We start from the raw sequence: 27,015 nt of genomic DNA, 5'->3' as shown, positions 1-27,015 counted from the left end.
CTCAGATTGGCCGGTGAGACGCCATTGGGCCGTGACAGCCATCCTTTGATGGTTCCTCTGGCATTATGGAGTCCGGGCTCCTTTTAGGCAGTTGCTGAGCTCCTCTGTTTATAAAATCCATATAAACCACCCCTTTCCAACCAGTTCCCTAAGCTGCATTTGCCCTGTTAGGTTAACAGGTAAAGTTAGGTTGAACTAGAAAACAGCCGCGTTTACTAGACAGCCTGGCTCCTTTCACAGCACTGAAGGGGCTTCAGACACCTAGAAACCCTCTCAATAAAAACAGGTGGGATTGGCTGTTTGTTAGAAATTCAGATTGCCCATGTGTGTGTGACTCCCTGAAAGATGAACAAAATGTACAATTTCTATGTTGACATTTTCAAATATGACAGTGGGGGTCATTAGGAGTTTGGAGTTAGCCATGGTGCTATTAGCGCCATGGCTGCCTCCAAACTCGTGTCCGGGGCCGGGTTCCTTGAATGGGGACTTACCGGGTCATTCCAACCTTGGAGGACCGGGTAAATCCCCATTCAAAATACCCATCCCCATTCCCATTCAAGCCCCCATAGGGCTCAATGGGAATGGGGAGGGAGCTAATAATGGGCCCGTTGTTAGCTCCCTGGTCCCTTAGCGGCTCCTGCTAAGGGCGGCTGGTAAAACCAGCCTTCCTTAGTGGGACCCGCTAATGGACCTGGTAAGTCGGCGGTAAGGGGTTACCGGCACCAGCCTCCTTACCGGCGCTGTTAGCCCCTTACCGCCGCACTCGTAATGACTCCCAGTATCTGTGTTAAAGTACTGCTATGCTTAATGAAACTCCTATGTTTGTCCCGGAAGGATAGCTCAGCGGTAAGGCGACACGAAGCAACACAACACCGGTCTATCCCCCAGTCCGCGCTTAGAAATCTCCAGGTATTAAGCTTTTTATAAATACACAACTAAGAGACATATTCCTGCAACAGCACCTTAATGCCCCCGGGCTGTGGGAGGGCTTTAAAAATGCATACAAATTAAAATAAATAAATAGATTTGTTTAATGTCCTAATGATTCTTTTTTGTTGCCTTTGTGTTTCTTAAAGAATCTTAATTTCATTGCACGAATCATTGAATTTATTTGAATGACTGAAGGTATGGTTCTATGTTGTTTCTGATTGGTACAGTGTGGTTTGTTTGTTTGCATTATATTTTAATTGTTTTGTGATTTTATGTAATGTGTTAAAAAGTTTTATTATGAACTAATATACACAATTAAAAAAAAGATATTTTTTTTTTGGTCAGACTTTCGCTTTTTTTCTGTACCCACCTCTCACTGCCATGCACCCTTTCCCCCTTGCCCATCTCCCTCCTTTTCTATTTCTTTCAGCCCCCCACCAATCTTTTATACTTTGCCTTGCACCTTTTTTCCACCACCACTTTCTTTCCCTTACCAACACCACCTTTCTATTATCAGTATGGACATTTGTTAGAATGGAGGCAAATAATGAGGCTACTGGCAATTGTTCTCAAAGTTATGACTGCAGGCAAGGGGAAGTCCCTTAAAACATATCCAAGCACAACGTAATGTGCTCCTAAATCGACTCCCAACCCTAGGTACTTTTCTAGCAGCAGGATAAACGGGCAATTGGGCAGTAGCCAGGCAGGTACATTCTTATGATTTCTACAGTGCAAATCCATTTACAAGAATACATTTCCATCACATTTCTTATGGGAACGTGACTCATTGCAAGGCCCTCCTGCGTGTTATGTGGGTGCCCAGTGCTTTTAGGGGTAGGGGAATGCTATTTCATATGTTAGTCCTGTTCAACCACCTATCAATGTAACTAAAGCAAATCCTTCTGTTGGGCTGCACGTTCAATGTAACCCTGAGCCAAGCCTTCTTGCAATCTCATGCAATAGTGCCTCGATGCGTTTGGGCGGTAGCGCGCTCTACGAATCCAAATACCATATCATATCATATCATATCAAATAAATAAATAAATAAAATAGTGGCCGGCATCATAACATCTTTTGCCTCTCGGTCATGTATTTTGAAACTTCCTGCCACAGCAGAACACATTGCGAGCTGAGAAGAAAGTTTACAGTGTAATGTAACAATGGTTTCCTGATATATATTGGAGTTGTAACAAGCTCTCTGCACTAAGCATAATGATTTGTATATCATGTGGTGCCCTTCAGTGTCCCCAATGTGTCCCTTGTCATGTCAATATTTTTTCTATGCAAATAAGGACTTGCATTCAAATATTTGAAATGGGAGAAGCACAATTATGAGTCTGAGAATGCAAAGGTAAAAAACAGGACTTGATGGCTACTCATGGCTTGCAGGGGACAACTTGAAAGTTCCATTCCTACTGTTCTTACAACGCCCAGCTGAATGTTGTATTCATTCTTAGCCATTGCAACCGCATAAGCAAAAAAGAATGTAAACACAACAAAGGGGACACGGGTGGACTGGCAACCAAAAGAGGCCCTGGAAATAATGTTCAAAGTGTCCCCATATTACACATTTTCAGCAAGCCCAGCCCTTTTCCTATGGGAGCATTTGGAAATACCACCCAGCGTGCAGAGGCCATGGGCGAAATAGTATGATAGGTTCTTTATAACGCTGTTAATACCCATAGATTTCTAAGCGCAGACCCAGGGATCGAACCTGTGTTGCTCTGTGTCGTCTTGCTTCCAAGGCCAGCACGTTGCCCCTGAGCTATCCTCCCGAAATCTCCAACGTTCCCCATAGGCCAGACCACCACTGAAAGGCGATCTTGGGTGACAACTGTCCGAGGCCGGGTAGGATAAGCGCAGTGTTGTTGTTAGTTTTGGTACATTTCCTTCCATGCAGGGATTGGTTTGCCAGGATGCATGCCAACAGCGCGTGGCATTCAAGAGATGCTCGTCCAGTCCTGGTTTGCCTGCTTGGACTATCAGTTCCACTTTTCGCATTATAAATCCATGAACACCAGCCGAAGAGTGCACATAAAAAAGGACTGGCTACGTGCCACCCGGATGACAGTGGACACGTTGGCACGAGGCTCCCATCTGGACGCCAGTGTCTCTGTGCCAATGGTGGCCCACCTGTGATCCTCCGGATTCTTTGGCCAAAAGGCTCCTTTCTGCCCTAGCTAGCAGTGTCCATGATGAGTAAAGTGACCAGACGTGCCAGTTTTTCCGTGACAGTCCTGGGACATCTCCCTCCATCCCGGGAGTTTTCTAATTTTACAAACCTCGTCCCGGGATTCGAAGGGTGGGTCGTTATGGTTCCGGTTCTTGCCAGGACCCGATTTCGAATTCCCGAATTTGGGCCAGGCGCAACTCTTCCTGCCTGTGAATGGGGGCGTGAATGCTTTTTTGAATGGTTTTAGAATTTGCATTTAGGGGTGGGTTAAATATATTTGGGAAACGTTTGAGGTTGGTTTTAGAGGTCTGAAATGAGGGTTTGGGGGAACACACCTCAACCCCCACAACAAAAAGAAAAAAGTGCATTACCTATAACCTTTTTCGATTCGATATATGTTCTTTCAATATATAATGTTATCGATATAAAGACATGTAACCATTGGAGATGACTGCAGTATAGTTCATTCTGGTAAATTAAGTTGTTCCGGTGGTCGCACACTTAATGAGACACAATACATTCTGAAAGTGTTGTCATATGGGTCCTCTTTCCGGAGTGTGGACCAGTGTATTTGGGAATGTGTAGTCGTCAGGGGCCCCTGCTCTGAGTTATACAGAATGAACAGTGACCATGAGTTCTCATGAGGGCACTTGTACCGACTGAGGCTGAGTTCATTCTGAGAAACGTATTACTGTTACCCCTGTTGTGAGTTAGGAAGCATGTATGTGATAACAGGTCATCATTGGGAGCCCGTCCTAGGTTTATGCTTCACTCAAGAGACACCAGCCCCCAAGAACTCCAAGCCCCAAATCCGAACTCCCGGCAGAAGTAAGGTTTCTAACACCTCTGAGGACACAGATAAGCAGTGTCTACAGTCCTCTGTGACACTCTGTTCTCATCTCGGAAAAGTTTGGGTCTATTTGACCTAAAACATTTGACCTAATCACATTTGATGGAATTTATTGGACCTTTTTTTGGTCTAAAATGCGGTGGCAGACCCCCCGCAACTCCCCCACTTCCCCTCAACCTCATCTATACCCTTACCCACCCCCATATATATATTTAATTAAATTTGACCAAAATAAAAAGGTCAAAGAAATTTGATCAAATGTTTTAGGTCAAATGTTTTTAGGTCAATTATGCTAATACCCTCTGATGTCATCTAGAAATGTAATCTATACGTAATGTCTACGCCTCAACTGCTGACGCAGTTCACTTTTCCATACCATGCCTGCACTTGGTCTTTCAACCCCGCTCTTCTGCACACATCTCTCAAATGATCCTTCTGCTAGGAACTGACAAATTATTCTCTATGAGTGTTTTACGATTGGCCAAGAAGTAATATATGCAAGGTTATACTCAGCAAATGAGGTTGCATCTGATGTGAATCTGGACCTGGGTCTATATGAAAGTGCCACACATGTGGTGAGATTTTAGTGCACTTTACGGATGTAACCCTTTCTCCTCATTTGCGGGAGCTTCAGGCTTTAAGAAAAAAGGTCTCGGCTTCCAGCGGCCTCACATTTTCAGCCTCAATGGTGCTGCTGCCCCTCGCCAGGCATCCCTTTAGCTAACAGATGCAGTGTTCATCGAGGGTGATCACTGCATCTCTTAGCTAAAGGGATGCCTGGCGAGGGGCAGCGCCAACATTAAGGGTAAAAATGCGAGGGATTGACCCCAGTCAGGCATCTCTTTAGGTAAAAAACGAGAAAGCATCCCCTCCCCCTTTCATATGATCTCTACAAAGAGCTACCTGGTGGAGGTGCCTGTAGCACATTAAGCTCGGGCTCGTCAAAGGGGCATGGCCTAACGAGCCAACTAGCGACCCCCCACCATTAGGCCATGCCCCTTCATGTGCCCCGGCTCATTTTCCCATTTTACTTAAGGCCTCTTTGGTGCAATAACCAAGCAATCATTAAAAGGTGTGCCTGATGGATGGACACAACCCTACCCTCCTTGTGTTGCCGACCTTGGGGGGTGGCGTCCCCTTTCTAAAAATATGGATTGTCTTTTTTTCTCTGCGTTATAGCCTCATCTGGAGGCCTTCCGGGGGGTTTGAGCTACGCATATGAGACTGCAAGGGGCAGTGGCGCAACAGCCATTGGGCAGATTGGGCTGCAGCCTCCCCACCCCCAAAACATTTTGGGTTATGATGACTTAACCTGGCTAACCTACAGAGCCATGGCAGAACAGTACACAGACAATGGAAAGTGCCTTTAGCTGCACAGTTAACAAAAGGCCTGGCGCTTACTAATGCACAGGGTTTCATTGTTAGCACCTGCATTCGTATGTATCCATTTCTAGGCAATTGTGATGGGGTGTTAGTACTTGCGAGTCAGGGGAGTGATTAGAAGGGTGGATGTTACTGCTTGTAACATTGATGCTGCACCAGAAAACTCTCATTAGACTATGTAAAGAGGTTACATGCCCCCACACAAGTAGTTTTGCCCCTCACACATAGTCTCTGACGTTACAGCCTCCCACAAAATATAAAGGGTTAGCCCCCCACCCCCCCGTAATGTTAGTCTAGGCCAGGGGCCTTCAAACTGTGGGACATGCCGCATTACCAGGGATGGGGGGGGTGGAGGGGGGTGGTGGGGTGGAGGTGGGTGTGGGGGGGGGTGTACCTGCAGACTCAAATAAAAAAAAAAATTTCAAGGAGTAAGGAAAAAGGGAAACGTACCCAGGGTCAGACTAAGGAATAAAAGTGTCTCGGGCACCAGTGAAAAAGTGGGCCACAGTTGCAAAGGCAATTCATTCCTTTTGTGACAGATTGTTTGAGTACTACGTAAGGTGGAGGTTTTGGATCAAATGTCATGCAAATTGTGCATTTTAAAGAATATTTATTTAGTAACACGGGTCAAAACTAGTATTGGAATGGTGTTGTAACTAAACTGGCCCACATGGGCCAAAAAAAGTGGCCCACTTTGACCCAAAAAACTGGCCTGCACTGGCATTTTGTGTTTTTGGTTCGGGCATTGCCATGTTGCCCTATATCCCAGTCAGAGCCTGAATGTACCAAAATGTCGGCACATTACAAATATTGCGCCCTTGCACAGAACAAAAATCCTGACTATCATTACGCCTACTAAGGAGAGTGGACGTTGCGGAGGGCCCCACACTCCCCTTAGTCGGTGTAATGGGGGTCGGGGTTGCGGCGGTGCCCCCTGGTTCCATTAAACGGTAACGGGGACAATAAAGAAAACAAAGTAAAAACAAAAAGAAAAAAAGGACCCTGCAGCGCCATTTCTGACCCACGTAAGTGGGAGTGAACTGACACTGCAGAGACAGAAGAGAGACGGTGGCACACATAGAAGTGTGCTGCCGAAAAAGTTAAAGGAGGGGGCTTGTAGGGTGTCCTGACCCACGTTTAAGCTACCCTGCTACAACATTTGGTGCTGTGGGCTTAGGAAATTCAAGATGGCGGAAAACCCACATGTGCGCCGAAATCCAGGAAAGCTGCGCAGTTGTGCGCACACCAAAATGGTTACCTAACTTGCCACCCACCAGGGTAAAGAAAGGTCTTTGTTAACAAAATCCACTTTTACTGATGTCAAAAAGTTGCTGAAATCGTGACTCATTGGACCACTTTAAAGATTCAACCCTTTTTGTGGGGTTCCACATAACCATCTTACTGTAAGGAGCCCCATCAAAACAATGTTAAGCAAGGATTTACTACCATGTAAGAACCATTCCTGTTTAGAATGCATTAATCCAAGAAAATCCCAAAAATGGGTGCAGTACCAGTACTCACCACTATCCAAAAGCCGGCGTTTTAAAACCCACTGTGTGTTTTTCTGAAGGCAAGCAAAATGCCTATTTCAAACCTTGCAACATGTGCATAATATTCACTGAACACCAGCAGACATTTGGCAGAATGGAGTTTTGTGTGCCTACAAAATCTGGGAAATGAAGAGCCCAAAAACAATGCTTATAACAAAAATGCTATGGAGTCAGCAGCTTAAGCCTAACTGCAACTGGATTTAAAACCACCAAAATCGAAAATGTTAAATTAAATGAGTGACCTATGTTTGGTGTCACATGCCTTTGTAACTGTTGAAATGTCATAGTTTTGCACTTAGAATCAGCATTCTAGCTGCATGTGTAAAATTACAAGTTATTTTAAAAGCAACAAAAAGTTAGCTGAAGGTCTGGCTTAAGGAACTTGATTTTGCCTAGCAACGGATCCCATCAGGAGTGAAACTTGAGTCACAACTATGTTCCCAGGCCAATGTTCCTTTTGCTGCCCACACTAAGGATATGCCATCTATCTGATAATTGAATTTCCTGTGCTCTGCCAGAGAGTGAACAAAGCCCTCTCCACTCAGGCAAAGGTTTTTATTACAGACGTCGTAAAAAGTGGCTTCCTCCTGGAGAAGCTGGGAGGGGCACTGCCTGTGAGAAGCAAGCTGGCTTGGCAGAAACTGGAAAGACTGGTTTCTGTACCATGTGACCTGAAAAGACACACCCCTGCAGCAAGGATATGGTTTCATAAAAAGGGGGATAATTCATAGTGCGGACATGTGAAAATTTTATAAATGATACCATAATTCTCGTGATTTTTCTGCCCACAGTTTAAGACGTGGTAGGAACCGGTGGCATGTTCAGGGGGGTTTTAGCGGAAAAGTGGATATTACTCTAAATGTGTGCATGTTAAAAATCTGAAACTTCATCAGTTAATGTCCCTACCCCCTGCACACATGTTTGTAAATTTGGGTCCATGTCGGAAATTGAAAAAGCAGTTAAAAAGTCAATTATGTACACTCTTTGAATGCAAGCTCCGAGAATGAGCAGATTTGGACATAGACATGGCTAAATTCAGCCACACCATGTATATGTAATTTCAAACAACTGTGTAACTCTGAAGTATGGATTTTGATCATATATATATTTGGGTGCACAGATGATAAGGGAGGTTGTTTCAAGAGATCATAAAATGACATCAATCTGACTCACAGTTCAGTTTGCCAATCAAGCGGAGGAATGGAAGCCTGACCAATGACGAATGAGAGGGGCAAGTCTAGTGATGCAACACCCACACCCATTCTCAAGAAACAGATAAAAGCAGAGAGTCAGGACACATAGAGACATTCAATTTCATCTGCCGCTGGAAGCCCTGCCGGAAAAATCCATACTTACCTCCATCAAACTCCAGAAAGCCAAACTAGAGACTTCAATCTATCCAGAGCAGAGACCAGACCAGAGAGAAAGCAGTGCTGTGCCTAGCAGAGACCAGACCAGAGAGAAAGCAGTGCTGTGCCTAGCAGAGACCAGACCAGAGAGAAAGCAGTGCTGTGCCTAGCCGAGGCCAGACCAGGCGCTGTGAGCAGAATCCGGAAAGACCTGACCAGACTGAAGATCGTGACCAAGTCGCTTTCCTGTTCAAAATCTCTTGTGAGTACTTAGCAAAACTCAGAACACATCTCTTGGTTTAAATTCATCTAATTCAATCTATTTAACCTAAGTAGAACTGCCTCCTATCTGTCACCTGTCATTTCTAGTAAAATTTGTCATTTTGAAAAAGTGTGCGTTTAAAATTTACAAAACCAAAAACGACCTTTACTAAATTACTCATATCTCCGCAACCGTTTGGGCTAGAGACTTGCAATAACTTTCATTTGGAAGCTGAGATCCCAGGCTTTCCTAGGGCCCCAAAACGGTAGAGATAGTCCTTGCGGTTCCTTTGTAATAGCGCTCGGCGCATCCGCGAATTTTGCCGCGATTTGCAATTTCTTCACATGTAAAAAAACTGCTGCTGCCTGATTTCATTTGCCAGAAATTCGTTTAACCTGCTAACTATCCCTGCATCATTGCTAGTGTGAGCCTGGACTAATATTAACTAGATACCACTCATCCTGAACCTCTAAAAGGGAATTAAGAGCGTTTCCAGCATATTTCTCATTCATTGCTAGCACCTATCAAAGCATTTGCCTGTGTTTTCAAACTTCTGTTTAAGCTTGCTGGATTGAACTGAATTACAGTTGATTGCATTTCTGAGAACTGTGTGTTTTCCTTCCATTTCCTTGCCTTGCATCAAGGGGGGGAGGGGAGTAGCCAGAGAAAAGTGATTACATTGTTTGGTTGAAATCATATTGCGTATTTTCTGTACTGCATTCATTGAATATTGCATCCACCTGAGCCTACATAAAGCATCCTCTACCACATTATACTTTTGTTCCTATTTACCAGTGTGCTACCTTATCCATTTCATGTCAACTCATTAGTGATTAAAGAAGTGTGCTAGTGCCAGATTCTCCGTTGTTAATATTTACCATATCAGATTAAGTGTGATATTCAATTATTAATTTATTAAAAAGTGTGATATATATTTTAATTTATCAAATAAACCTTTTAAACTTGCAAAACAGAATTACTTCTTGGCTCAGTGGGGTCAGGGGGATTCCAAGAGAGGGGTGTTATATAGGGGTAGTCATCCAGAACGCATGAACTGGACCTAAAGATATATCAATAAGGGTTTTCATTCAGTATTCTAGACTAGGCGTTAACTTAGCTGTAGTGCTGAATTGAATCCTCTTACAAATTGGGGGCTCGAGCCGAGACGTTGGGTTAGATTTACCAGTTGTGCAGCTTAATACAGTGTGCTAACTGACGGGATACATACACCCGGTCGGATCACCACGCTGCATTACGCTGTGAAGCATTCCTCAAAAGGGACACTCCAAGAAAAGTTCTGTTCTGCAAAAATAAAATACTAACTTCTGTAAGTCAGGACAGAGACCAATCTCTAGAATGACGACCTTAGTAGACATGAAAATAGCCAGAGAGCACCTCTTGCATAAGCTATTTGTGAGAGGGGAATGGACCGAACAGGGCCAGGATGTGTGGTTGCAGGCCATCACACAACAGGTCACTGAAACAGGGTCAGATATATATAGAGATCAGGGTCCCTTACATGTGGCCCTGAGTGAACTATATATGGCTCCTAAAGCCAAAGAGGAACACAATAAGATCGCCAGGATAGCAGCATACCTGTACCTATATATGGGAGACATGCAGGATAGATGTGCTGAAAGCCAAAATCTGGCAAATAGGCAACAGATGGCATTACAGAAGGTCCAATCTGATCTGGACTCTTCTGAGCAGAGGCTGCAGAGGAGCCAGGAGTCAGAAAATGACAGCAGACTGTACATTACTAAAATAAAGGAGGATATGGATGTGCTGCAAAAGGAAAAGTCAGAACAGGATACTAGATTTCTGGCCCTGCAGAAGGAGCACCAAGACAGTTTGGACTCCTTACTGCAGAGCCAGAAAAAGCTGGAGCAACAGATCAATTTCAACAGGGCATGCACAGAGCAGGTAGCCACCCTGCAAATCCAACTAGACAGAGAGAAAGAGGAGAGCAATAAACTGATCCTGAAAGACCTGGATACCCAGGCAGAGTTTGATCAGGAGCGCCAGAAAGCTGGTGCCTTCCAAAGGCAAAGGGACGACCTGGCGGCACAAATGCAGGCTCTTAGTCAGGAAAGAGACGCCTTAGGCCAGGAAGTCTGCCATTTAAAAAGGAAAATGGAAGAAAATCACCTGGCCCACCAGGGACTGGGTGATCTCCAAAAAGAAAACCAGAACTTGGTAGAGCACACCAGAAGGGTGGAAGATGCTCTAGCAAGAAAGGAGCAGGCCAATAGGGACATTGCCCAGGAGGTAAACCTCCTGCAGCAAAGACTGGCCCAGTTCTCCAGGACCAACCAGGAAGCACAGAGGGAGAATGAGGCCCTCTGTCAACACAATGATAGGCTCCAGCAACAGGTAGCGATGCAGGAGAAACTGATAGAGTCGAGTAAGGCCTTAACAGAGGAACTGAAAGCACAAATGCAGGCTCTTGCATTGCAACAGGGAGCAGGGGCGGATAGAGATGAGGTCCGCTGGGAAAGAGAGATTCCTGACCATAACCGCAGGAGCCCTAACACCAGGGGCCTTCATCTCCCCCAGTCCCTGGACTCTACCACCCCCATGTCCCCTGGCGCACATGAGCACAGGGCCGCAGGGATGGCAGATCACTATCCAGCTAAGAGTATGGGGCTCATAGGCCAGTACCACTCAGGAATGGAGGGGTGGGCATCCGGGTATGGGCACCCAAGTACAGTACAGTTCAATGGGGAACCCCAGGAGAGTAGGCCCATTAAGGGCATCCTGAAAACCTCTGCCAAGTTAGGTCAGTGGAGGGGGTACCCATCAAATCCTGGCAGCAAGGAGGAATCTGAAGACTCCTCTGAACTGCGCAGGACACAGGAGACCAGGTCCCCACATTCTGCCAGCCATTCCCAGGCTCGCAGAATCCGGGAAAACCTGGAAGAACAGACGGGAACCTCTGGGAGCAGTGCCTCTGAGTCCGAGGAAGAATGGACAAGGGTTACCCGAACCAAAAAGGCCAATAAGGCAAAAAGGGCCTTGCTTAAGGACCCCTTAAAGCAGATTAAGGCGATCAGGAGCGTCATCACGCCTTACCATAAGAACGCTAAGTATTCTGTTTGGGAGCACTTAGAGTTGTTTGAACAAATGATGGAGACTTTCCATTTGAAGGACAGCCAAAGCTGCATTCAATATGTAAAGTGGACCTTCTCCCCGGAATACTCCAGTTTCTTTGCGGGGCTGGAGGACCAAAATCATTTAAGATGGTCCACCTATAAGGCGGCCATCCTGAAACATTTTTCTGTTCACAGAAATCCTCAAGAGGCTCGCAAGGCAGCCTACAATTTGCAATGTGGGGAGGATCAGGCCCCACAAGAATTTGTGCAGGAGTTAAAGCGGGCTTTTGCACAGACCACAAGAAGGGTGCGCACGGATAGCCGTGAATTTATAAACACGTTTTTCCATGCCTTGCCCAAATATATCATGACCCAGCTTGTGAGGGATTTTCACGAGAAAAGATCTTTAGACTGGGTCATTGAACAGGCTACCCGCATCTATGAGGTGCAGAAGCCCATAGAAAATAAAAGCAATGCCCAGAAAAACCCCAAAGCCAACAGCACCCCTGCTGCTGCCAAGGTGGCAGAGGTAAAAGTCACCCCCGTTTTGGATTTGGAGATGGGGGGGCCTAAAAACCTACCTGCACCTAATAATGCTAGGCCCAGAAGGTCCTCGGGCCAGTCGCAGACAGGGAGCCAGGGAGGCAGCCCCACAAATGGGGTCCCTCGCTCTCCTGACTATGTAAGTCCTCGCTACAAAGGTAACAGACCCATCCTGGGTTATGTGTGGACTCCTCCAGCCCAAGGGGGGGGATCCAGCCAAGCACCTAACCCAGGGAACTTCCCTCCAAACTTCCCACAGGAGGGCAGAAATTTACCAAACCCTGGGCAGAACTTTTTCCCCAGATATCCACCCGACTTCCAACCCCAAAATCATCCATCCTTCTTTCCTCAATTCCCTGAGCCCAGACCACTGAATCCGGGAGAGGGGAGGCCAAGGGTGGAGGGGTACCAAAATCTTCCCAACCAGGGGTACTACCAGAGGAGGGACAGCTACCCTTCCCGGGATCAGCCCAGGGGAGAAAACAGGGCCCCGTATCAGCCTGAGCGGGTTTCCCAGTTAGAGCGCCAGGTTCAAAACCTGGCGCGGGATATGGGTCATATACTGAGGGCACAGCAGAACCCTCAGATCAGCATGCCGGCGCAGAACGCACCCAACTCTGGACCTGGTGCTCCAGAACAATGACGGGGGCAGCACCCCGATAAATCACCGGTTCCCAGGGAGGAGGCACAAAGGGAAGGGGGGTGTAAAGCCTTGGAGGAAGCTTCCTTCCTCACTTGTAAACAGCCCCTGGAAACCCAGGAACCGGAAACAAAATCTCTTGCCCCTGAAAGTCTGCCTCCTAAGGAGCAGAGGGGGGGTAGGAGAAACAAAAGACCCAAACAGACTCAGTTTGAGGAGGAGGTACAGATCTTCCAATTTGAGGGAGAGGGATCCTCAGAGGATCCTGGGAAAAGGATCTTCTCCTTCAGAGAGGGGGGAACTCCTCCCAAAGAAAAATGGGTCCCTAGGGATGCAAATCCAGACTGGGGAGATGTGGAGACTGAGCTACCGCCGCCCACCATCTCATCCCAGAACCAACAGCAAGAAAATCCCCTGGTTCAAACCCATCCTGGCGACTGCCTCCAAAAAGGGGGGGGCGGCCCAGAAACGGAGCCAGGGGAACCCACAATGGCTCTGATCTCCAGTTGCCAACTTTTTCTTTCAGATTCCCAAGGCTCTCCACAGAATTCTGCCCAAAATTCTTCTCTCGCGATGTCCAAAACCAGAAAATTAGCCCACCAGTTGTCCAAAAATGTACATTATCTGTGCCCCCTTGAGGAGAAGGAGGGAAGATATTATGCCCCGGTACAAGTACAGGGGCAGGGTACAATCTCAGCACTGGTGGACACTGGATCTCAAGCTACCCTTCTGTCCAGAAGGGCCTTTGACGAACTGAATGCAGGAAGGGGAGAGAATTACCAAATTCCTCTCACCTCTCTTCCTGGACAACTGCAGAACTTTGACGGGAAGGAAATTCCCGTCGAGGGGACGGCAGACTTGGACATTAAGATCGGGCGACATAAGTTGAAACACCCGGTCATAGTTGTGACCCCAGAGGGCACCCCTTGTTTACTAGGGAATGACCTCCTGAGAAGGTTGTCACCCCTAATAGATTGCGTAAACAAGGTCCTCTGGACTCAGACTAGCCGACCCATAAAATTAAAACAGAGTGTCAACCATGTTAGTTTAAACGGCACATGCCACATGGTTGAACAAAAATCTGACCAAGTAGAATTTCACTTCCAGAACAACCAAATTCCAGACGTGACGGTAATAGCAGTAGGACAACAGACTGGTGATGGGGGGTCCTCTCTATTTCTGAAAATCAACCTTCCTTCCAGTCTAAAGTGGTATTCCACGCTGGAAGGAAACACTCTGAAATTCTATACTAATCCACAATCAGAAACCCCCACTCCGATAGTCCAGAAAGATGTGAAATCAGCTCAAAGCCTGGCTGATATTCAGCAAATTGGAGAGCAGTTGTTCATCCCTGTTCAGTTAAATGATGGGAAGGACTCTGTTCTCGCTCGAGTGTGTGTGAACAACGGTAAGAGCTTCATCAGCGAAGCCATGTTCCGCCAACTCCCAAAAGATCCAGCCATTCCCACCTTCAAACTGATAGACAAATGGGAAATGGACCTGGAAGCACCTGACTCCAAACATCTCCTGCCAAGCAGGTGTATGCTCAAAATCTCCATTGGCAACAAGAGCATAGTCCATAATTGTTGGGTCGTGCGAGACGTCACTGCCGCCTTTTACTTAGGCAGTGACATTCTCAATCGCTTTGCCATTAGTTTGGACCTAATAAACTTCAAAGCTTGGTCCCGATTAGCGGATAATCGCATGGGCTTTGATGATCCAGAAAAAGCATTTAGGTCAGCTCAATTGCTACCTTATGCAGTTGAAATTCAGGTTAAAGAGGAAGTCACCATCCCAGAAAGGACCCGACAATTCTCCCTGGAAGTGAAAGTTAAAAGGGGACAAGAGTTGAAAAACCCTGATGCTTACATACATCTAAATGCTTCTCTCCAACAGCAAGGGTTGGGGGTAAACCCGACTCCATTAGTCAACATAGAACATGACCCCATTCTAATAGAGGTGGATAACAGCGACTTAAAGAGTATTACTCTAGCCGCAGGCACCATTATTGGAATGGCGGTTGATGACCGACATTTCTCCATTGATCTTGTAAATGAACTGTTAGGACCCATCCCCAAGGACTGTTTTGACAGTGACAGTGATGACAACGCAACACCAGACAGGATTTTTACCCGGCATGGGGGGAACTTCCTGGTGTACACTTCCTGCCCCTATGGTAAGGAAGATGTGACCTGTGACTTCAGGAGGGATGAGGTGATTTTCCAGGTCCATGAGGGCTGCCTTTCCCACCTGAAGCCTCCGGTCCAAATCAGCACTCTGACCAGGGACTTCTCCACCCAGCTGGAGGAGGCCGCGGAGATAGCCAAACCAGAAGTCTTTCCAGGCTTCAGGCAGATGGTGGAAGAGAGAGTCAACCTAGCTGATGCCTGTGTGACTCTGGAACAAAAGCAAAAGTTGAAACAAGTTTTCTTGGATTTCCAAGATCTCTTTGTGGTAGACTCATATGACTGTGGTCGCACCGACATCCACACCACAACAATCCCCACGGACCCTGGCATGACTCCAGTGTTTGTGAAGCAATATCGCTTGCCTCTCGCATCAATGGAGTCCCTTACTGAAATAATTAAGAACCTTGAGTCCCGGGGAATAATCCGTCCAGTCCACAGCACCTTCAATAATCCGGTGCTGGGAATATTGAAGCCAAACGGCCAGTGGAGACTCTGCGCTGACCTCAGGGAGCTCAACAAACGGGTCCACACTTCCCGATGGCCTCTTCCCTACATTGACCAAGGGCTGGCCCAGATTCAGGGGTCACAGGTATTCACTGCAATAGACCTGACCAATGGATACTGGACCGTGCCTGTCAGTAGGGAGGACCAATACAAGCTGGCTTTTACCTTTGGGGGCCAGCAGTACACATGGACCCGGACTCCCTTCGGATACCTTAACTCCGGTAATGAGTTCAATATTTTCCTACATAAGGCCATGCCTGACCTGGGTGCAAGGGGTAACCTGGCTTATGTAGATGATGTCCTCATCAAAAGTTCATCTGTGGAGGAACATATAGCGGAGATCCGTTATGTTCTGACACAGTTGAGGTCCGCCGGAGCAAAACTTTCCTTTCAGAAAGCACAGTGGTGTAAAACCCGTGTTAACTTCTTGGGGCATGAGATTACTCCTCAGGGTCTTTGTCCCCAGGAAAAGAAAGTGGAAGCACTTCAGAAACTGAAAGACCCCACAACTCTGCGGGAACTAAGGAGCCTCCTTGGACTGACTAATTACAGCAGAAAGTTCATTGAGGGCTACGCAGAGATCACCAGACCCCTGATTCATCTCCTGAAGGGGGGGTCAAGTGGGAATGGGGTCCAGAACAAGCCGAGGCAGTAAAACAACTCAAAAGAAGCCTCTCACAAGCGCCTTGCCTAGCTTACCCTGTCAGAAACAAGGAGTTCTTCCTGGAGACGGGGTTCTCTAGTACGTGCTTGACGGCAGTATTATATCAAAAGCATGACAAGGTCAATAAAGTAATCTCCTATGCGAGCAAAACTTTATCCTCTGTGGAGGAAAAATTCAACGATTGTGAGAGGGCACTCCTGGCAACGGTGTGGGCATTGAAGAATTACCGCCCGTTTATCCAGGGGGAACACATCATAGTGGAGACTCCACACCAGCCTCTGCAATATCTCCAAAGTGACAGAATCCGGGCCGGAAATGTGAGTAATTCCCGAATTACTTCCTGGATTCTGTCAATGCAAGGCTTTCCTGTGGAGGTCAGATATGGCCAAAACAAGAAGAGTCCCCTCGCGCAAGGTCTGGCTGACTTGCATGATTGTGCCAGAGAAAACTGTCTCGAGGACGAAACGGGGAGAAAGAACTGGTGGCCGGCGTAGGGAATGCATGGGTGAATGAGTCCCCAGAACCCTCCGCTGGATACAAAATTGGTCCCCGAAGTAGTCAGGTGGCAGAATTGATGGCTGTGCATCAGGCCATCCTCACTGCTGTCCAGCATCAACTCCATGAACTGGTCATAATCACAGATTCGGATTATGTACGGAACGGGTTCGTGGAGCACCTGGTTAATTGGAAAACCAGAGGCATGTTATGTGCTAACAACAAACCGCTGAAACATGGGAAGTTGATCCAAAACATTGATGATCTGGTCACCTCGAATGAGATGACCATCTATTGGAAGAAGATCAAGGGTCATTCCAAAGTAGAGGGACCAGACAAAACTGGAAATGACTTAGCTGATCAGCTGGCCAAAACCGGAGCCATCCAAGGGGATCTAATTGAGATTGAGTCCCTGTTGGGGGAAATCCAGGTCACTGCCATCACTAGGTCCCAGACAAATGCTCACAACGACCTTTCAATTGCACAATGGAGTAAGGAGACCCCTGATGCTGATTTGATTACCGCCCAGAAGGGGGATCCAATTATTGGTAAATTTTACCAGCACCTTGAGGACCCTGAGAACTTTCCCCTGACGGATACCGATTACATTGGGAAAGAGGACCTAAGAGTGTTGATGAAATGTCCAAAAATGTTCCGGATCCAAGACGGTTTGTTGGTAAGGAAATCCAAAGCTGGCCACGACCAGTGGGTGGTTCCTACCTCATTCCGAAGCCTGATGTTAAGTCACGCCCATGATGCGGCCACCGCCGGTCATAGGGGGTTTCACACAACATTGGAAATCTTAAGAGAGGTTGCATACTGGCCACACATGGGGCAGGACCTCGACCAGTACCTGAAGGGTTGCCTTGTGTGTGCACAATTTCAGCCATCATCCCTCACACACCGGGCGCCTTTACAAAAGAGGGGAATGACACTGCCATGGTCAGATTTACAAATCGACTTTGTAGGCCCTGTGATTCGCTCGGCTAGGGGGAATAAGTACATGTTGACCGTGACATGCTTGTTTACCAAGTGGGTGGAATGTCTCCCAGCCCCAAATTGCAAGGCAGAAACTGCAGCTGCCTTGATGATTAACCACATCTTTTCCCGTTTTGGTCTACCTCAAAGGATTGAGTCAGACAGAGGTAGCCACTTCACCAGTGAAGTAATGACAAAGATGTGGGAGATACTGGGGGTCAAGAGAAAGCTGCATATTGCTTATAGACCAGCTTCTTCTGGGGCAGTAGAGAGATATAACCGGACAATTGTGAGCATATTAAAGAAGTTTGTGGCAGATTCTGGGCCAAGTTGGGATATCCGATTACCTCTGGTCCTAATGGCCATCAGATCTACCCCTTCATCTGCAACCAAAATGTCACCATTTGAGTTGATGACTGGGCGCAAGATGGTGCTTCCGCAGCATTTGCTCTACAGGACCCAAGAGCAGACACTGATAAATGCCTCCACTACTCATGAGTATGTAGAGAATTTAAGGAAACACCTCCAACATGCTTTTGCTTATGCTCAGCGGAATCTAGAAAGATCGACTGATAGCATGAAGACCCATTATGACCTGAAAACTTCCAGGAAGGAATATCAGGTGGGAGACCGGGTCTATCTATACAACTTCCAAAGGAACCAGGCCAAGCAGCAAAAATTTTTGCCTACATGGAAGGGACCCTTTGAGATCGTCGATAAGATCTCCCCTGTGGCCTACAAGATCCGCATCCCCAAAGGTGGTTCGGCAGAGGGGGAAGACAAGTGGGTCCACATAAACCAGTTGAAATGTTGCCATCCCAGGCACACTCTGCAACAACTGGAGGAATCCTCTGGAATCCTCGCGGGTACTGTATCAGACTAATTCAGTTCCAATCATAAAACCTACCACATCTAGTCTCTAAAATATTGTGATTTACATGAAACTGTCTCTAGTGATGCTGTTTTTTTTTTCAAAATAAGAACGTAATATTTCGTTACGATGAAATGCATATGCTGCCCCACTATCTCAACAGTGGTGGAAAAAAAAATCGTCTATGAGTAGATATTGCCGCTCTTCCTTTATCATCCTAGGAGAGATGAAACCATGAAGGATGACCAAGAAGGACGATCCGGAGACCGGGAGCAAAGACACAACGGGCCCGGGGTACCGCCCAATCTTCCCATCAGGACCGGCGAGGAGAACTGATCGATCTGACCGGATGGAGAAGAAGATGCTGAACTGTGCCATCTACAGAAGAGGAAGAAGATTATGCGGACAGACCGGTGCGTGGGTCAAAACCCTTGGGCACGCGACTCCCCATCGACCCAAACTCAAAGTGCAGTCACGTGGGGGGGCTTGTAGGGTGTCCTGACCCACGTTTAAGCTACCCTGCTACAACATTTGGTGCTGTGGGCTTAGGAAATTCAAGATGGCGGAAAACCCACATGTGCGCCGAAATCCAGGAAAGCTGCGCAGTTGTGCGCACACCAAAATGGTTACCTAACTTGCCACCCACCAGGGTAAAGAAAGGTCTTTGTTAACAAAATCCACTTTTACTGATGTCAAAAAGTTGCTGAAATCGTGACTCATTGGACCACTTTAAAGATTCAACCCTTTTTGTGGGGTTCCACATAACCATCTTACTGTAAGGAGCCCCATCAAAACAATGTTAAGCAAGGATTTACTACCATGTAAGAACCATTCCTGTTTAGAATGCATTAATCCAAGAAAATCCCAAAAATGGGTGCAGTACCAGTACTCACCACTATCCAAAAGCCGGCGTTTTAAAACCCACTGTGTGTTTTTCTGAAGGCAAGCAAAATGCCTATTTCAAACCTTGCAACATGTGCATAATATTCACTGAACACCAGCAGACATTTGGCAGAATGGAGTTTTGTGTGCCTACAAAATCTGGGAAATGAAGAGCCCAAAAACAATGCTTATAACAAAAATGCTATGGAGTCAGCAGCTTAAGCCTAACTGCAACTGGATTTAAAACCACCAAAATCGAAAATGTTAAATTAAATGAGTGACCTATGTTTGGTGTCACATGCCTTTGTAACTGTTGAAATGTCATAGTTTTGCACTTAGAATCAGCATTCTAGCTGCATGTGTAAAATTACAAGTTATTTTAAAAGCAACAAAAAGTTAGCTGAAGGTCTGGTTTAAGGAACTTGATTTTGCCTAGCAACGGATCCCATCAGGAGTGAAACTTGAGTCACAACTATGTTCCCAGGCCAATGTTCCTTTTGCTGCCCACACTAAGGATATGCCATCTATCTGATAATTGAATTTCCTGTGCTCTGCCAGAGAGTGAACAAAGCCCTCTCCACTCAGGCAAAGGTTTTTATTACAGACGTCGTAAAAAGTGGCTTCCTCCTGGAGAAGCTGGGAGGGGCACTGCCTGTGAGAAGCAAGCTGGCTTGGCAGAAACTGGAAAGACTGGTTTCTGTACCATGTGACCTGAAAAGACACACCCCTGCAGCAAGGATATGGTTTCATAAAAAGGGGGATAATTCATAGTGCGGACATGTGAAAATTTTATAAATGATACCATAATTCTTGTGATTTTTCTGCCCACAGTTTAAGACGTGGTAGGAACCGGTGGCATGTTCAGGGGGGTTTTAGCGGAAAAGTGGATATTACTCTAAATGTGTGCATGTTAAAAATCTGAAACTTCATCAGTTAATGTCCCTACCCCCTGCACACATGTTTGTAAATTTGGGTCCATGTCGGAAATTGAAAAAGCAGTTAAAAAGTCAATTATGTACACTCTTTGAATGCAAGCTCCGAGAATGAGCAGATTTGGACATAGACATGGCTAAATTCAGCCACACCATGTATATGTAATTTCAAACAACTGTGTAACTCTGAAGTATGGATTTTGATCATATATATATTTGGGTGCACAGATGATAAGGGAGGTTGTTTCAAGAGATCATAAAATGACATCAATCTGACTCACAGTTCAGTTTGCCAATCAAGCGGAGGAATGGAAGCCTGACCAATGACGAATGAGAGGGGCAAGTCTAGTGATGCAACACCCACACCCATTCTCAAGAAACAGATAAAAGCAGAGAGTCAGGACACATAGAGACATTCAATTTCATCTGCCGCTGGAAGCCCTGCCGGAAAAATCCATACTTACCTCCATCAAACTCCAGAAAGCCAAACTAGAGACTTCAATCTATCCAGAGCAGAGACCAGACCAGAGAGAAAGCAGTGCTGTGCCTAGCAGAGACCAGACCAGAGAGAAAGCAGTGCTGTGCCTAGCAGAGACCAGACCAGAGAGAAAGCAGTGCTGTGCCTAGCCGAGACCAGACCAGGCGCTGTGAGCAGAATCCGGAAAGACCTGACCAGACTGAAGATCGTGACCAAGTCGCTTTCCTGTTCAAAATCTCTTGTGAGTACTTAGCAAAACTCAGAACACATCTCTTAGTTTAAATTCATCTAATTCAATCTATTTAACCTAAGTAGAACTGCCTCCTATCTGTCACCTGTCATTTCTAGTAAAATTTGTCATTTTGAAAAAGTGTGCGTTTAAAATTTACAAAACCAAAAACGACCTTTACTAAATTACTCATATCTCCGCAACCGTTTGGGCTAGAGACTTGCAATAACTTTCATTTGGAAGCTGAGATCCCAGGCTTTCCTAGGGCCCCAAAACGGTAGAGATAGTCCTTGCGGTTCCTTTGTAATAGCGCTCGGCGCATCTGCGAATTTTGCCGCGATTTGCAATTTCTTCACATGTAAAAAAACTGCTGCTGCCTGATTTCATTTGCCAGAAATTCGTTTAACCTGCTAACTATCCCTGCATCATTGCTAGTGTGAGCCTGGACTAATATTAACTAGATACCACTCATCCTGAACCTCTAAAAGGGAATTAAGAGCGTTTCCAGCATATTTCTCATTCATTGCTAGCACCTATCAAAGCATCTGCCTGTGTTTTCAAACTTCTGTTTAAGCTTGCTGGATTGAACTGAATTACAGTTGATTGCATTTCTGAGAACTGTGTGTTTTCCTTCCATTTCCTTGCCTTGCATCAAGGGGGGGAGGGGAGTAGCCAGAGAAAAGTGATTACATTGTTTGGTTGAAATCATATTGCGTATTTTCTGTACTGCATTCATTGAATATTGCATCCACCTGAGCCTACATAAAGCATCCTCTACCACATTATACTTTTGTTCCTATTTACCAGTGTGCTACCTTATCCATTTCATGTCAACTCATTAGTGATTAAAGAAGTGTGCTAGTGCCAGATTCTCTGTTGTTAATATTTACCATATCAGATTAAGTGTGATATTCAATTATTAATTTATTAAAAAGTGTGATATATATTTTAATTTATCAAATAAACCTTTTAAACTTGCAAAACAGAATTACTTCTTGGCTCAGTGGGGTCAGGGGGATTCCAAGAGAGGGGTGTTATATAGGGGTAGTCATCCAGAACGCATGAACTGGACCTAAAGATATATCAATAAGGGTTTTCATTCAGTATTCTAGACTAGGCGTTAACTTAGCTGTAGTGCTGAATTGAATCCTCTTACAGGCTATAAGGGGATGCAGGGCACACTGATCTTTGTGATCACTGCGCTGTGCTGTAATCGAAGACAGCAATTTGGCGGCACAGTGATCACATAGATCCATGAAAAAGCGGGTGGGAGTAGCCCTGGGCAGGTGTGGCTTCTCCATAATGGGTGAAGGGGCGTCGACTCAGTGGCCCTCTCACCCATTATGGAAGAGCTGAGTAGCCAGCCCAGTGAAACACTGAGCACCCTCTCAGCTGCCTTTTCCAGCTGAGGAGTGCTGCTCGGCTGGCTGAACTGTCAAAGGGAAATACTAGGCCTCATTTCAAGTCCTGCGGTAACCCTGCCTGTGCTACCGGCGGGTTGCCGTCGGATCTGTAAAATTCACCGGTGCCTGGCTTGCCGGTAACACCAGGCGATTACAACCCCAGCGTTCCAGAAAGTCAGACGGCGGTAAATTGTAATTCCCCATTCCCATTGAGTAATGGGAATGGGGAACATGGAAGCACCGGCACCGTTAATAACGGTGGCAGTGCTTCTGTAAAGCTCTGTGGGATGGTGCCGCTCCGCCCACCAGGTCTGACCCTGGTGGGGGGGGACGGCACCCGCCTGCAGAGCCGTACTGTGCAGGTCCGGTAACAACAGTGCCAGTAGGCTTACAAGCACGATTGTTAACGGACCGGCACAGTTGTAATGAGGCCCACTGTTTCCCTTTGGCAGTTTAGTTCACCAGCTGCACATGTTCAATGAGCCATGCAAGGCTGGGGGCACTTTGCTTCGCCAGCCTTGCATGGCTCATTGGAAATGCTGGCTGGGGAACTGCATGTCTATATGTGTAAGGGGGAGCTCTTACACCTCGCACATACAGACTGAGCAGTCTGGAGCAGGGAGTTTCAGCACCCACACTCCGTCCCCTGCATGCAGGAAGCTCTTGCTTCCCGATTCCTGTACATGATGAAGGAGCTGGATAGCTGGCGAGGAAACTTCAGGACCGGGGCAGAAGGTACGTTTATGTTCATTTATTTTTTATTTATTTATGTGTATGGATGCGTGTATGCTTGTGTTATGAGTGACTGTATGATGATGAGTGCCTCGTGTGAATGATAGAGTGCTTGATGTGTGAATGTGTGTGTGCTTGTTTTGGTCTGTGGAGCTAACTCTGGTAAGTGGGGGGGTTGTTCAACAAAGGCATTTTAAAAATGCCTTTGTTGCACAATCCCCCTACCCGCCAGCCAAAATCAGCTCTCCTTCTGAGGCGCTGTGGAGCCCAGGGGGAAGGGATGGTATTTTTGTACTGGACATTTATCATAGATGCCCAGGAAAAAATACCATGCCTGCCCCCTGGCACTCCCAGCGCCTCGCATACACACCATCATGTTGATCGTGTGAGCATGTTAGGTGCTGTGAGGCCCTGGGGACAGGGATGGCATCGTTGTACTGGACTTCCATAATAGATGTCAGTGCAAAATACCATGCCTGCCTCCTCATCCCCAACTGCGGACTTTTTACCCAATGTTTTTTTTGTAAATTATGCTCTAAAATGCTAAGTTTTTACGCATTCTTTTAAAAAGAATTCCAGGGGGAAATCCCCCCCGAACCCTATTGATTGGCCCAAGTTCCATCGTTATGCTTGGTTGCTGTGACATATCTGAGAGAAATAGTTATGCCCCTCCACTTAAAAAATTCACCAGTGCCACTGGCCCTGCGACTATGCTAGGAATGGAGTAATCCCAGGGACTGTGGTGTGAGCAGGATGGGGGCGGTCATGGCATAGTGGTGAGAGCAGAGTGGGGAGAGTGCAGGGAGATTGGTGGGAGCAGGGTGGGAGAGCCCAGGGTCTGTGGTGTGGTGGGGAGAGCCCAGGGACTAGGCTGGGCAGGAGCCATGGAATAGTGGGGGGAGCAGGGTGGGGAGAGCACCCGGTCTGTGGTGGGATGGGGAGAGTCCAGGGACTGGTAGGAGTGGGGTGAAGGAGCCCAGAGACAGTGATGAGAGCAGGTGCAGGGAGTCCAGAGACTATACTGGGAGTAGGGTGCGGTGATGGTGCGTGATAGTTCATAGCCACATTGGAATTTTTGGGGGTGTCAGCCTGCCCACATTTTGATCAGGGGGGGCAGGCCAAAAAACCTTGAAGACCACTAGTCTAGGCACACCCCTGGCAGGGTGCATGTCATGAAGCCTGTCCTGTTGACATTTCTAAGCTGATGGAAATATGTGAAATGGGTTATCTGGCTCCAACTTTGAAAGCCTACATTCCAACTTCCAATGTTTTCCCAAAGGCAAAGATGGGGACCTTTGGGGTGGAGGAGAGAGGGGGGGGCTCACACCAACAAAGACCTGTTGGATAATGGCGCTTGCCTGCGTGAGAGCCGCGCCTCTGCCAACACGCAGGTTCTGACTGAGAACGAGGTCCGCCCCACGTGCCGCTCTGACGCAAAGGCGTAGATTCGAGCGCGCTGTTCCACTGTCTACGCGTCATTACGTTTGCATGGATGCATTGGACCGGTCGCCGGCTCTGAATTCTTCCTCGTCATAGTTTGGGGCTCGCGTGCAAGTGCCTGTTGGATTCCACCCGCCTTTCTCAGAAAGGCGGGGAGTAGTTCAAGGATTCGACTTCGCATGAATGAATGAATGGAAAACAGAACTGGCGTCGGTACGGACATATACATGGCCGATGGGGACAGAGTAAACAGCGCTGCAGAATTGGTTAAGAGTGCGGGCTGTTGGTGCATTTGCGACGTCAGCTAATGTGCCCGATCCCCCAAGCAGAGCACTGCCAAGGCTTTCAAGGAAATAATGCCATCATTAAAAGCACGGTCGTATATAGTGTCCGACTGCTTTTATAGCGTTAGTCAATGAGCTAACTGTGCTCGTGTCTTCCTCCACGCCTACCTAACTTCCTGGGGCAGCAACAGTAAAAAGAAATGAGCCAGGTGCTGGGGCCAGACAGGAGATCCGCTTGCCATTTGGCCACCTTCCATCCGTTGAGAAAGGCACCCTAATTGTGCTACGGGTGTAGTGGGGCACTAATGTTTATTTATTTATTTAGTTTTTTTTTAAAGCGCTCACACAGCCCGCGGGCATCAAGGCAATGTTACAGGAATTGTTTGTTTTTTAGTTACGTATTTATAAGGCGCTTAAATACCCAGAGGTTTCTAATGGCGGACCCGGGGATCGAAGCTGTGTTGCTTTGTGTCGTTTTGCTTCCAAGGTGAGCATGTTGCCGCTGAGCTATCCTCCCGGGACAAAGCCTGTGCCTCCACATTATAACAGAACAGAATACATAGCATAGACACAATCCTGCAATTAGCAGCCTGCTGGATTCAAGCCGTTCTATGTGATCTCATTGAGGAAATTTGGTTCAATCCAAATCCATCAATATTTTTTCTTTTTGTAAGCCGTTTGGCTGCAAATATATGCGGGGGGGGTGACCCCCACAATCTCCCTTGGCCCCACATCTTAATGATTACCCTTACCCAGGCCCCATAGATAGGGTATATATGCTGCGGTTCGAGCAACTAATCAGATGGCCTGGATTGCAGGTTTTACCTAATTGTAAGTCCACATTTTGGCTGCCTGTGGGTGTCCTTTGTTCCAAACTCACAGTCCACTTTGACCTCATTGTTCCATAGCGCAGCAACCCAACTGCACGCAAGTTACACTCATGGACGTCATTTAGGGGTCACCAGGAGTCGCTCCTGCGACCCCTGAGGCCTCCCTTGCTACCTCTGTGGTCTCCCTTGCTACCCCTATATTTTCTTTCATTGAGGCTCGTGGGCTGTGGCCAACAGCATGTGGCTCTTTGGTTCAGGAGTGGCTGTTTTTTTATAGCTATAGTGTTAAGATAGCTCAGTGGGTTGAGCGCTTGCTGCTGCAATGTGTGTGTGAACTGCAGGTTGCAGGTTGGACTCCCGGCAAGGTCAACACAGCCTTTCATCCTGCTGAGGTTGATAAATGAGTACTAACACAGGTTAGGTGATATATTGTACATATATTTGTAATACATGAAGCGCTTAAGCATGAGTGCTATATAATAATACATTATTATCGTTTGACCTTGGACGTCTGCTTGCATTCACAGTAATTTGGTAATATGGGCCTATAAGCAGTGATATTAACGATACATATGGTGATCCATTCTTGTATGAAATGTATATCACTTTACAGTGATATCATAACAATATTTTTCGTAGTGTACTTAGAAACAATGCTATGTGATGCCACTTCCTGTTTTGTCAAGGAGTGAAAGGTTATGTTGCATTGCTTCCCATGATGTCACTTCAGGGTGGGTCAAATGGCATCACTTCCTGTGATGACATCAGAGGTCAAGGGTCATGTGATGTCACTTCTGCGACCCCTGGCATTTTGGTGAAATGACGTCCCTAGTTCCGATCCAGGCATCTTCGCAGTACCTGCACAGCAGGAAATGGAACAGGGGCTCCACCTGGATTCCTGGTCACCATTTTTGTAGCGGCTGTTGCCTACTTGTAAACCTTTAGAAATAAAAATGTGAGTCAAACGAGAACATTTATGTTTAGCAGGTGTGCTCTCCATTGACACCAAAAAAGTGATGGGTGGAAGGTTTCAAATGAATCTAAACCACTGGCATTGCTGTGGGCAACTTTCCCCGCCACAGTTTTTTAGCATGTGTGCGCTATTGCAAAAGGGGTCCAGCCATATGCAAATCAGTCAGGTACTGCCACCAATGGGAGCAGCCCTGCCCGAACTGCTAGGCCAGGTCCCCTCTGCACATAAACACAAGCAACTCCAGACATGTTTTGGCCTTGTTGGGCTTCTTAAGTGAGGTGCAGCTTGGTTCCCTATGTCACAGTGAGCAAGGGACCCACGTCTGGGCATACCCTCTCTCACAAAGGGAGACAAACTAA

The sequence above is a fragment of the Ambystoma mexicanum genome, chromosome 14, assembly GCF_040938575.1.
Source record: "Ambystoma mexicanum isolate Mex_15411 chromosome 14, UKY_AmexF1_1, whole genome shotgun sequence".
NCBI lineage: Eukaryota > Metazoa > Chordata > Amphibia > Caudata > Ambystomatidae > Ambystoma > Ambystoma mexicanum.
The sequence above is the reverse complement of the archived record's forward strand: the minus strand, read 5'-3'. Positions refer to the sequence as shown.